At 31.6% G+C, this 11,449-nt stretch overlaps 1 non-coding gene across 1 annotated transcript; it reads right to left on the reverse strand.

Moving 5' to 3' along the window:
- Positions 1 to 4,433: 4,433 nt before the first annotated feature.
- LOC139878869 (small nucleolar RNA R71) lies at positions 4,434 to 4,540 on the reverse strand. Its single transcript, XR_011769729.1, has one exon. It is a non-coding gene; the product is annotated as a small nucleolar RNA R71 (small nucleolar RNA).
- Between the last annotated feature and the right edge of the window lie 6,909 nt (positions 4,541 to 11,449).

The following is an 11,449-nucleotide window of genomic DNA, read 5'->3' on the forward strand; positions in this document are numbered from 1 at the left end:
ATTACTTTCATTATATATATATATATATATATATATATATATATATATATATATATATATATATATATATATATATATATATATATATATATATATATATATATATATATATATAATATAATATAACTATTTGATATTAAATAATTAGTAATATGAAATTATAAATTAAAGATATAATTGTTATATTAATATTAATGTTATTACTTTCATTATTAATATTAATATCAATATTATTAGTATATATATATATATATATATATATATAAGAAATTAGATACATTTAATTATTAATATATCATTATTATTAAAATTAGTGGTAAAGTTATTATTTTAGTTATTATTATAGTTATTATTATTATTATATTTATAATACTCATTATCACAAAAATCATTATTAATACTATAATATCATCATTAATAATAATATCATTTTATTGTTATAAATAATTATTATTATCATTGTTGTTAATATTATCATTTATTATTATTTATATAATAATAATTATTATTATTAGTATTTTTATTAATTCTAATAATAATAACTAAATTATTATTAGTAATGTATCTATATTTATTTATTATTAATATTATATATATAATACATAATAGCAATTATAGCATATATATGATTAAATTTTGATAAACATCACGATCGTACTTATTTATTTATTGATAATTTTTTTTGTTCTTGTCCAATATTATTACACATCCACTTCAAAGAATCAATTCGGATTAATTATATTCAAACGTATCTGTTTAATGATGTAATCATCTATAATATATCGACACACTACTGTAATTCTATAGCAAACGTTTTTTTTCTTTTCTTTACACAGCTCGATACCCCTATTGCTTAACTTTTTATCAAACGCTCGATTGAACATCAATCTTCAAAATGTATAAATGCAGTTTAGCTAGGAATTCTTTACTTAAACTCTCTGCAAGATTTCAAGTCCCAATTCTTTGTATCAAGGTCTAATTTTTCGAGTTAAATTAATTTTTCAAAAAGTCAATTTTCGTGTTCATAGAGAAATTTGGGTTCGTTTGATTGTTTCTGAATCAATTGATGATCTAGGCAGTTTCTATTAACTATTTAGGATCTCTTTCATTTAATAATCAAGGTCTAAAACACCCTTAAAATTGATTTTTGATGTTGAAGTTGTTGTGTTCTTCGCGAGTTTAATTTGCTGCTACTGCTATTTAATTTTTTTTTTTGCTAAACTAATTCAAACCCTCACCTGGGATCGTGTCTGTGTCAAGTACAAATCATAAATCAAACAAACAAATTGAAGTAGAGAGATTGCAGATGGATTGAAGTATTAAGGAAGAAGAAGAATAAGTATTACGGACTAAATATAATCGGCTTGAATATAATACAGAAAGACACGAGTAGCTGGATGGTTAAAAGGGATGTCTGGTTTCGAGAGGTCGAGGGTTCGAGACCCGGCAGGAGTGTTTTTTTTTTTTTTTTAGGCTTATTTCATTAAGGTAGTTCTTCAATTACTTTAATTATTATGTTATTATTATTATTATTATTATTACTAACATGATTATTATTGTATTGATTATTATTGTTATTGTTATTAATATTAGTATTATAGTTAGTAGTGTTATAAATATTGCTAATATAAGTAGTAATTATGAATTATTATTATTATTATTATTATTATTATTATTATTATTATTATTATTATTATTATTATTATTATTATTATTATTATTATTATTATTATTATTATTATTATTATTATTATTATTATTATTATTATTATTATTATTATTATTATTATTATTATTATTATTATTAGGTATTAGTAACATTATGATTATTATTATTATTATTATTATTATTATTATCATTTTGCTATTTTGAAGAATCATTAAATATTATTCATAATTATTAGTGTTATTAATATCAATATAAGTATTATTATGATTAGGCCTATTATTATATTTGTTATTATGAAAATAATACAAACTATTATTATTAGGATTAATATTAGTATTAGTATCATTATAGATTTAATATTATGATTATTATTAACAAAATCATTATTATTAAGATTACCATTAATAATAAAATTGTTATGATTATTATTTTTAAGTATTATGTACTAATGTCAAAAATTATTATTTTCACTACCATTATTACTAAATTATTCATTTTACCAAAAACTACTAATATTATCAATATGAGATTTATAATCAAAGACTATCATCAATATTATTATTAACAAAAATTATTAACTTTAATATTTTTATTAGTAACATTAAATATTATTATTATTATTATCCTTTTTACCATTACAAAAATAATATCTTGGTATTAATTATAATTACTATATTTAAACAACAAATGATATATATATATATATATATATATATATATATATATATATATATATATATATATATATATATATATATATATATATATATACATATAACGTAATAAAATTAATATTTTCATATACAAAATGAATATATGAAACATATATATTATTAATATAAAAAGTATATAATTAAAAGAATTATATATATATTTATTCGATTACGATTATATATATATATATTAATGAATACACAAATGATATAGGTTCGTGAATCCGAGGCCAACCCTGCATTTGTTCAATATCGTAATATGTATTTTTACTACAAAATACAGTATGGTGAGTTTTATTACTCCCTTTTTAAATGCTTTTGCAATATATATTTTTGGGACTGAGAATACATGTGCTTCTTTTATAAATGCTTTACGAAAAGACACAAGTAATCGAAACTACATTATATGGTTTAATGATCGAAGCCGAATATGCCCCTTTTTCTTGGTAACCTAAGAATTAGTAAACCGATCTACTAATCGACGCGAATCCTAAAGATAGATCTATTGGGCCTAACGAACCCCATCCAAAGTACCAGATGCTTTAGTACTTCGATGTTGTTTTTATCATATCCGAAGGATTTCCCGGAATGATAGGGGATATTCTTATATGCATCTTGTTAATGTCGGTTATCAGGTGTTCAATCCATATGAATGATTATTTTTGTCTCTATACATGGGATGTATATTTATGAGAATTAGAAATGAAATCTTGTGGTCTATTAAAATATTGAAATGATTGTTATGATAAACTAATGAACTCACCAACCTTTTGGTTGACATTTTAAAGCATGTTTATTCTCAGGTACGAAAGAAATCTTCCGCTGTGCATTTGCTCATTTTAGAGATATTACTTGGAGTCATTCATGAAATATTTCAAAAGACTTTTCATTCGAGTCATTGAGTTCATCAAGATTATTACTAAGTCAATTATAGTTGTATATATTATGAAATGGTATGCATGTCGTCAACTTTCGATGTAATGAAAGTTTGTCTTTTAAAAACGAATGCAATGTTTGTAAAATTGTATCATATAGAGGTCAAGTACCTTGCGATGTAACCAACTATTGTGAATCGTTTGTAATCGATATGGACTTCGTCCGGATGGATTAGGACGTGACGCTTCACATCAACTTTTTGGCACCGCTGCCGGGGAAAGTTGGCAGTTAAATAAATAGATAATTTTTCTGATTCGTAGTAGTAGTTGGATTTGTACGTGGACTGGGTTATTGGAGCCAAACAGTACCCAATTATATTGGGACCAAATGAATCCTGCCCCTCTGCTGCATCATTTGGCTTTTCGAAATGTGGGCAAAATCAGAAGAAAAATCTGTTTGTTTAAAGGTTTTTATCATTTTTTTATGTTATTCGATCCTCTCGTGGAAATTCATTTTCAAGAAAGTTCAATGTTTATGAATAAATCCTTTAGATCTTTGTACAATTTCCCAATTGTATGACCCGTTCAGGAAATCCTAAACTCATTGCACTTAATCCAGAACCTGAAAGAGGCTTGATTAAAAGATTAAAACAGGAAAAACAAAAAAAATTAGGTAGTACTAGTAAACCAAAAACACCGAAAAATATCAAAAAACAAGTAGGAAACACTAGTGGTCAACCAGAAATCAAAACTGAACCTGAAACCATCGTCATTAAAGAAGAAATGGCTGAAGTAACACCTGATCCAAATGATCTACCAATGTGGAATACCAGACAAACTGCTCCCCCTCTCGCTCTTGCATCTATAAGAAGACCTGAAATTCAGGCTGAAAACTGGGAATTCAAGGGGCAGTTTATGCACATGGTTCGTGAGAATCGATTCGACGAAAGACTTAATAATAATCCGATAGAACATCTAGAAGCTTTTGAAGATTTATGTGAACTTTATAAAAACAAAGATGTTTCTTCAGATGCATTTAAGTTAAGAACTTTTCCATACTCATTAATCGGAGACGCAAAAGCATGTTTGAAAGCATCAAAACCTGATTCTATCACAACTTTCAACGAGTTAAGAGATAAATTCATTACCCGATTTTTCCCACCGGCAAAAGCCGAAAGACTTAGAACTGAAATCACCACTTTTAAACAAAAGTCGGATGAAACTCTTTATGATGCATGGGAAAGATTAAAAAGAATGTTAAGAAATTGTTCGCAACACGGATTGCAAAAAGGGCAAATAGTACAAACTTTTTATCGTGGTATTGATGAACATACTCGTGGTAGATTAGATTCCTCCGCTGGAGGAGTATTTATGTAATAATCACCAAATCAAGCGTATGACATTTTAGAAGACATGTCAATTCATACTTTTAAATGGACACCGTCTAGAGATCAACAACCTAGAAGGACGATGGCAAGTCTTGAAGAAAATGAAGACAACAACACAACCATAGCTTCACTGTCGAATCAATTCAAAAGGTTTGGAAGAGAAATAGAGAAACTAAATTCAACATTTTTAGCATTGCAAGTAGGCTGTGAAATCTGTGGACAGCCACATTTCACGAAAGATTGTGATATCAATGATCGGCCAATGAACTCAGTAGCACAAGTTAATTTTATGGCCAATCAAAGACAAGGCAATTTTCAAGGAGGGAATTCTAATTATCAACCAGCAAACCCAGGATATCAAAACCCGAAGAATTTTGCTTTTCAAAGAAATGGACCACCTGGCTTTCTCAATAGAAACCAACCTCCATTTCCACCTCAACAAAATTTTCAACAACAACCGTATCAACAACAAAATCATAACACACAGCCAGTAGAGAAGAAATCTAACTTTGAAGAAGTTGTGATGAATTTTGTTAAAAGTCAATCAGAAACGAATGAGCAAGTGAAGAGACAATTACATCAAGTCCAAACGGGAAACGAGCGAGTACAAAGGAATCATCAAGCGTCAATTCAAAACCTTGAAAGAGATATGGGAAGAATATCTCAATTGCTTGCTGAAAGATAATCGGGAACTTTACCATCCAACACGTAACCAAACCCGAAGGGCAAGGAAACTCAAAATTCAAGTAATTTTTCACAAGTTAATTCCATAACTACAAAAAGCGGGTTAACCATTGTAACGACCCTGGATTTTCCAACTTTTATTTATTAATAATTGTTATTATTAATACTTGTGATTAAACGAATGTATGTTATTACATTTACTTGTTGCCATGATTAACCGTGCTTAACTTTAAATGCCCGAAACGTCTTTGTGACACACGTACATTACACGAATAATATTTTCAAGTATTATTTACATACATGATTAAGTTTTATTAATCATTTTGATTAACTATGGTTATTAGTTAATTACTTGGGCTTTTATTGTATTTGTTTGCTAACTACTTGAACTTGGGCCTTGATTAATGGTTAATGGACTTAAGAAGCCCACCCTACCTATTTATTGGATTAACTAGCCTAACCTACTTGTAAGTATCACTTAGAAATTAAACTAGTTGGTTAGTACTTGTAAGGAATCTAGTTACTACACCATCCCCATGCAACTACCCTTATTAGCCACCTTTTAAGCCTTAACCATGCAAGAACCTCATGGATACTTCCCTTCCCCCCTCCCTTGATGCAGGCCATCGGCCTTAGGCTCCTTGGGGAGTGCTTTTTGCTTCAAATTTTGTTACCATATCAACTTGTATCCTCCATTCATTACACACACATTTTTACTTGCAATATTCTCTCAACTTTTTTCTCTCTTTTCCTCTCAAATACTTGTAAGTATTATGAACTTTTCCTTCCTCCTTTCCTTGCTAAAAACCGAATACTAACACCCCTTAATCATCATCATCATTTGTTCTTTGATTATTGTTTTGTTACTTGTTGTAGTTGTTACTTACTTGTAGTTATTACTTACATGTTTTCAAGAATCAAACTTACTAGTTTCATTCTTCTTTTATCTTGTATTTACAAGAACACACAAGAACTAAACTTTCTAGTTTATGTTCTACATATATTGTTTCAAAAGATTGTAAGTTCATGTGTTGGAAATCATTACTTGTAAGTCATGTTTGTAAACTTAAAGTTTACATTCTTAAAGATCAAACTTTGGTTTGAATCTTTAAAGTATGAAACTCATGAACTAGTTACTTGTTTACTTAGTTTATTTTCTTCATATTATGCACTTTAATTTCATGTTTGTTGGTTGTTATTGGTCAAGTGTTACTAGTTAACTTTGATCTCATTAATCTTGAACTAAAAGTTAACTTTGAAAGTTCAAGAACATGTAAGTAAGCTTTCTTTAACTATAACTTTGTACACTTATGTTAGATCAAGACTTTTGGGTCTAGGATCTTCAAGATCTAACTAAGAACTATGTTCTAACTTAAGATCTTGATTTCATAAGTTCACTTTCAAGTTTGTAACTTATTATTAGTTTTAAAGTTCATGTATGTGTTAAATCTAAGACTTTGATGTAACTTTGGTTCATCAAAATACTTGCAACACTTAAGTGAGTTGTGCTTCATGTCTTAGACTTACACTTGGGTTATGACGGTTAAACCTTGGTGAAAATGATGCAAACACATCAACGAGTTGTACACTTAAAGCTATATGCATCAAGGATGAGAACCATGATAAGCATCGAGCACCAAGAACCATCGGAACCTACTGACCCTAGTGTTTTACTGTTTCTGTGTCTGACCCGTATGACCTGGGCTACTGTATTTATGATTTTCAGATATCTCTATTCGATTAGATAACTTTTCATATAGGGCTCGTCTTAATCTGAGTTACGGTTTAGGATTTATGGCCCTCCGATCGTCACTATGTCCATTTAACGTTGTGCTGAAAATTCTGACCTACTCGCACTTAGACCGTCGCCACGGTCAAACGAAGACGAGTTTGTTTCTGTAATTTTTACCACAACTAAAGGACTCATATACGGAACCATGTACACTGGTCTTACCTTATTTCAGTAGGTATAGAGGCCGTGGTGACTGACCGAACTCAGCCTTTGTTTTAAACTCTTTTCATGAACGAAACTTACTTTACACCTTTTGTTTAATGATGAATGATGATGACCCTTAAGACCTTATTTACATACTTTTAAACCTATTCAGACGATTTACTGACTTATTACTATTTGACTTAGGTTGAGGACTTTCTGGACCTACACACTTGCTTATTTCCCGACTCGACTTTACCGCTACATTATCATTGTGAGTTATAGCATTCCCTTTTTACTTTAACTTATTTTGGGAACTGAGAATACATGCGGATTTTTTGTTTTACATACTAAGCACGAGTACTTAAACTTATATATGTGTGGGTTATACAACGACATAAACATTCCCTTTAGCTCGGTAACGTTTAGTCATTGGTTTTTGAACCAGTGAACGCGAATCTTAGATATGGATCCACAGGGTTTGACATCCCCACTCGGGCTAGTCGTGCTAGCATTTAATGAGTGTTTAATACTTCGTAAACATACGCACTTGCCAAGTGTACTTTCAGGGGGTATAAACGTTAAGTTAGTTACCAAGTGCCCACGGTTAACATATACTTTATCATACTGTTTTGAAACGCTCTTTGTAGCACTGAAATCTCGTGGCCTACCTTAAATACTGTTATACTTAAACTATAGCTCACCAAAGTTTGTGTTGACGTTTTTAAGCATGTTTTTCTCAGGTGCTTAAGGTTATTGGCTTCCGCTGTGTACTAGTCTTGCCGTAGACACCCGCTGCTCTAGTGTTATCACCGCATGAACTGTTTATCTTGCATTCAAACTTTAATACATTTGAAACTATGTTTTGTAACGACCTAAGGGTCACATACGTTTATTCATGCTTGCTATTCGTAGAAGCATACTGTTGGTGTAAAACATTTGATGTCGGTTATGACGTCACCTTTTTATCGTGAATGCAACTTCTTTTATTACAGCATATAGTACTTAACCTTGTAATGATCCTGTTGTTGATGATTCGTACATGATGGTTTTGTACGGGGCATGACAACCATTAACCCCGATATTCCAAACCCTCATGCTCCTATTCTTGTTTCAAAAGACAAAGAACCTGTGGTGGAAGAAAATACGATGTCAAACACAAGTGCACCAAAGACTCAAAATCAACCACCATTGGAGGTATACAAACCTCCAATTCCATACCCGCAATGCTTGAAGAAAGATAAATTACAAGCACAATACAACAAATTTGCTGACATGATTAAGCAAATTTGTATAAATGTACCACTTGTAGATGTTCTTACGGGTATACCGAATTATGGAAGATTTATCAAAGATCTCATAGCTGACAAAGGAAAATATGCAGATGTTTCAACCACATTCCTTAATGAGGAATGCTCGACTATTTTACAAAAGCAAAATATGCCACCAAAACTTAGAGATCCTGGAAGTTTCATCATTCCTTGTCTGATGGGAGATTCAGTAATGTACGATGCATTAGCTGATTTAGGAGCAAGCATTAACCTTATGCCTCACTCCTTGTACTTAAAATTGAACTTAGGTGATTTAAAACCAACCAGGATGTGTATACGATTAGCTGATAGAACTTACAACTATCCTATTGGCATTGCTGAAAACCTACCGGTTAAAGTAAATCACTTAATCTTTCCTGCTGATTTTGTTGTTCTTGAAATGGAAGAAGATAGTAAGGTTCCCCTAATTCTAGGACGTCCCTTTCTGAATACTGCAGACGCAATTGTGCGCGTAAAAGAGAAAAATCTCAGCTTAGGTGTGGGGGAGGATAGAATTATATTGAACATAGATAAGGCTATGAAACACCTTATGTCTCCTGATGACGAATGTTTCCAAATAGACATTGTTGATTGTTGTATTGAGGAAGAACTACAAGAACTATTAAATATTATCACCTCAGAGTTCACCCCGATGGGTGAAGGTGAAGATTTTGATGTCGATATGGAGTTAGACGAGCTATTGAAGGTATTCACTGATGAAGAATACGTAGAAGAAGAAATTCCCAGGGAAGATGAACCTTTTGAAGAAATTACCGATGGTAATAGGTTCCGAATAAAATCTTCCTTGGAAGAACCACCCACCTTGGAACTTAAAGAACTCCCGAAAAATTTGGAGTATGCTTATCTCCAAGGAACGTCACAATTACCCGTCATAATTTCATCAAAACTTTCCAATGACGAAAAAGGTAGGTTAATGTCTGTTTTAAAAACCCATAAAAAGGCAATTGCTTGGAAAACAACTGATATTCTAGGGATTAACCCTGCTTATTGTACTCACAAAATCCTAATGGAAGAAGATTTTAAACCCGTGGTATAAAGGCAACGGAGGTTAAACCCTAACATGAAAGAAGTTGTCAAAAAGGAGCTCATCAAATTACTTGATGCTGGGTTAATTTACCCTATATCCGATAGCCTGTGGGTAAGTCCTGTGCAAGTAGTACCCAAGAAAGGAGGTATGACTGTTATTCTAAATGATAAAGATGAACTCGTTCCTACAAGAACAGTCACTGGGTGGAGAGTCAGTATAGACTATTGTCGTCTAAACGACGCCACAAAGAAAGATCATTTCTCGTTACCATTTATCGACCAAATGCTAGAATGTTTGGCGGGAAAAGATTATTACTATTTCCTTGATGGATTCTCCGGTTATTTTCAAATTCCAATTGATCCAAAAGAACAAGACAAGACCACATTTACTTGTCCATTTAGTACTTTTGCCTATCGACGAATGCCATTCGGATTATGCAACGCACCAGGCACCTTCCAAAGGTGTATAATGGCAATTTTTCATGACATGATTGAAGAAAGTATAGAAGTCTTTATGGATGATTTCTCTATTTTTGGAGACTCCTTCAACTCTTGTCTCTCAAACCTTGAACGAATGCTAATTGGTTGTGAAGAATCAAATCTTGTTTTAAACTGGGAGAAATGCCACTTCATGGTGAAGGAAGGCATTGTTGTAGGACACAAGATTTTTCGAGCTGGAATGGAAGTCGACAAAGCTAAGATCGATTTTATTTCAAAACTTCCTCCTCCAACTAATGTTAAGGGAATTCGTAGTTTCCTTGGTCATGCGGGATTCTATCGACGATTCATGAAGGACTTTTCTAAAATCGATCGACCCATGACTAAACTTCTTGAGAAAGACTTTACATTCGATTTCAATGACGAATGTCTAAATGCTTTCTCCATTCTGAAATAGAAACTTACGAATGCACCCATTATGGTATCACCCGACTGGTCCAAACCATTCGAGCTAATGTGTGATGCTAGTGATTTCACGCTGGGAGCTGTTTTAGGTCAACGTCAAGATAACAAATTTCAACCAATCTACTACGCAAGTAAAACACTTACAAGAGCTCAGTTGAATTACACAACTACTGAGAAGGAGCTTCTTGTAGTAGTTTTTGCTTTCGATAAGTTTAGATCTTACCTAGTGTTATCTAAAACAATTGTTTATACCGATCATTCAGCCCTAAAGTACTTATTCAAAAAGCAAGATGCTAAACCTAGACTCATTCGTTGGATTCTTCTCCTACAAGAATTCGACATTGAAATCAAGGATAAAAAGGGTGCTGAAAATCTCGCTGCAGATCACTTGTCCCGTCTTGAAAATCCTAACTTAGAAACACTCGACGAATCCGTTATTCACGATACTTTTCCAGATGAGTTCCTAATGAAAATTAAAACAGAAGAAGAAATTCCATGGTTTGCGGACTTTGCCAATTATCTAGCCGCAGGAATTCTTGTTAAAAATCAAACTTATCATGAAAAGAAGAAATTCTTCGCTGATCTGAAGTTTTACTTCTGGGAAAGCCCTAATCTCTTTCGTATAGGAGCAGATAAAGTTATTCGTAGATGTGTATATTGCAAAGAAGCGCAACAAATTCTAGAGCACTGTCATGAAGGACCAGCTGGTGGACATTTCAGATCAAGATATATAGCTAAGAAGGTCTTTGACTCAGGTTTTTTCTGGCCTACAATTTTCAAAGATGCACACAACATGGTGAAAACCTGTGATGCTTGTCAAAGATCTGAAAATATCTCCAAGAGAGATGAAATGTCACAACAAAGCATCCTAGTATGCGAAGTATTTAACATTTGGGGTATTGACTTCATGGGTCCATTCCCCGCTTC

Source organism: Rutidosis leptorrhynchoides, chromosome 11, assembly GCF_046630445.1.
Source record: "Rutidosis leptorrhynchoides isolate AG116_Rl617_1_P2 chromosome 11, CSIRO_AGI_Rlap_v1, whole genome shotgun sequence".
Taxonomy (NCBI): Eukaryota; Viridiplantae; Streptophyta; class Magnoliopsida; order Asterales; family Asteraceae; genus Rutidosis; species Rutidosis leptorrhynchoides.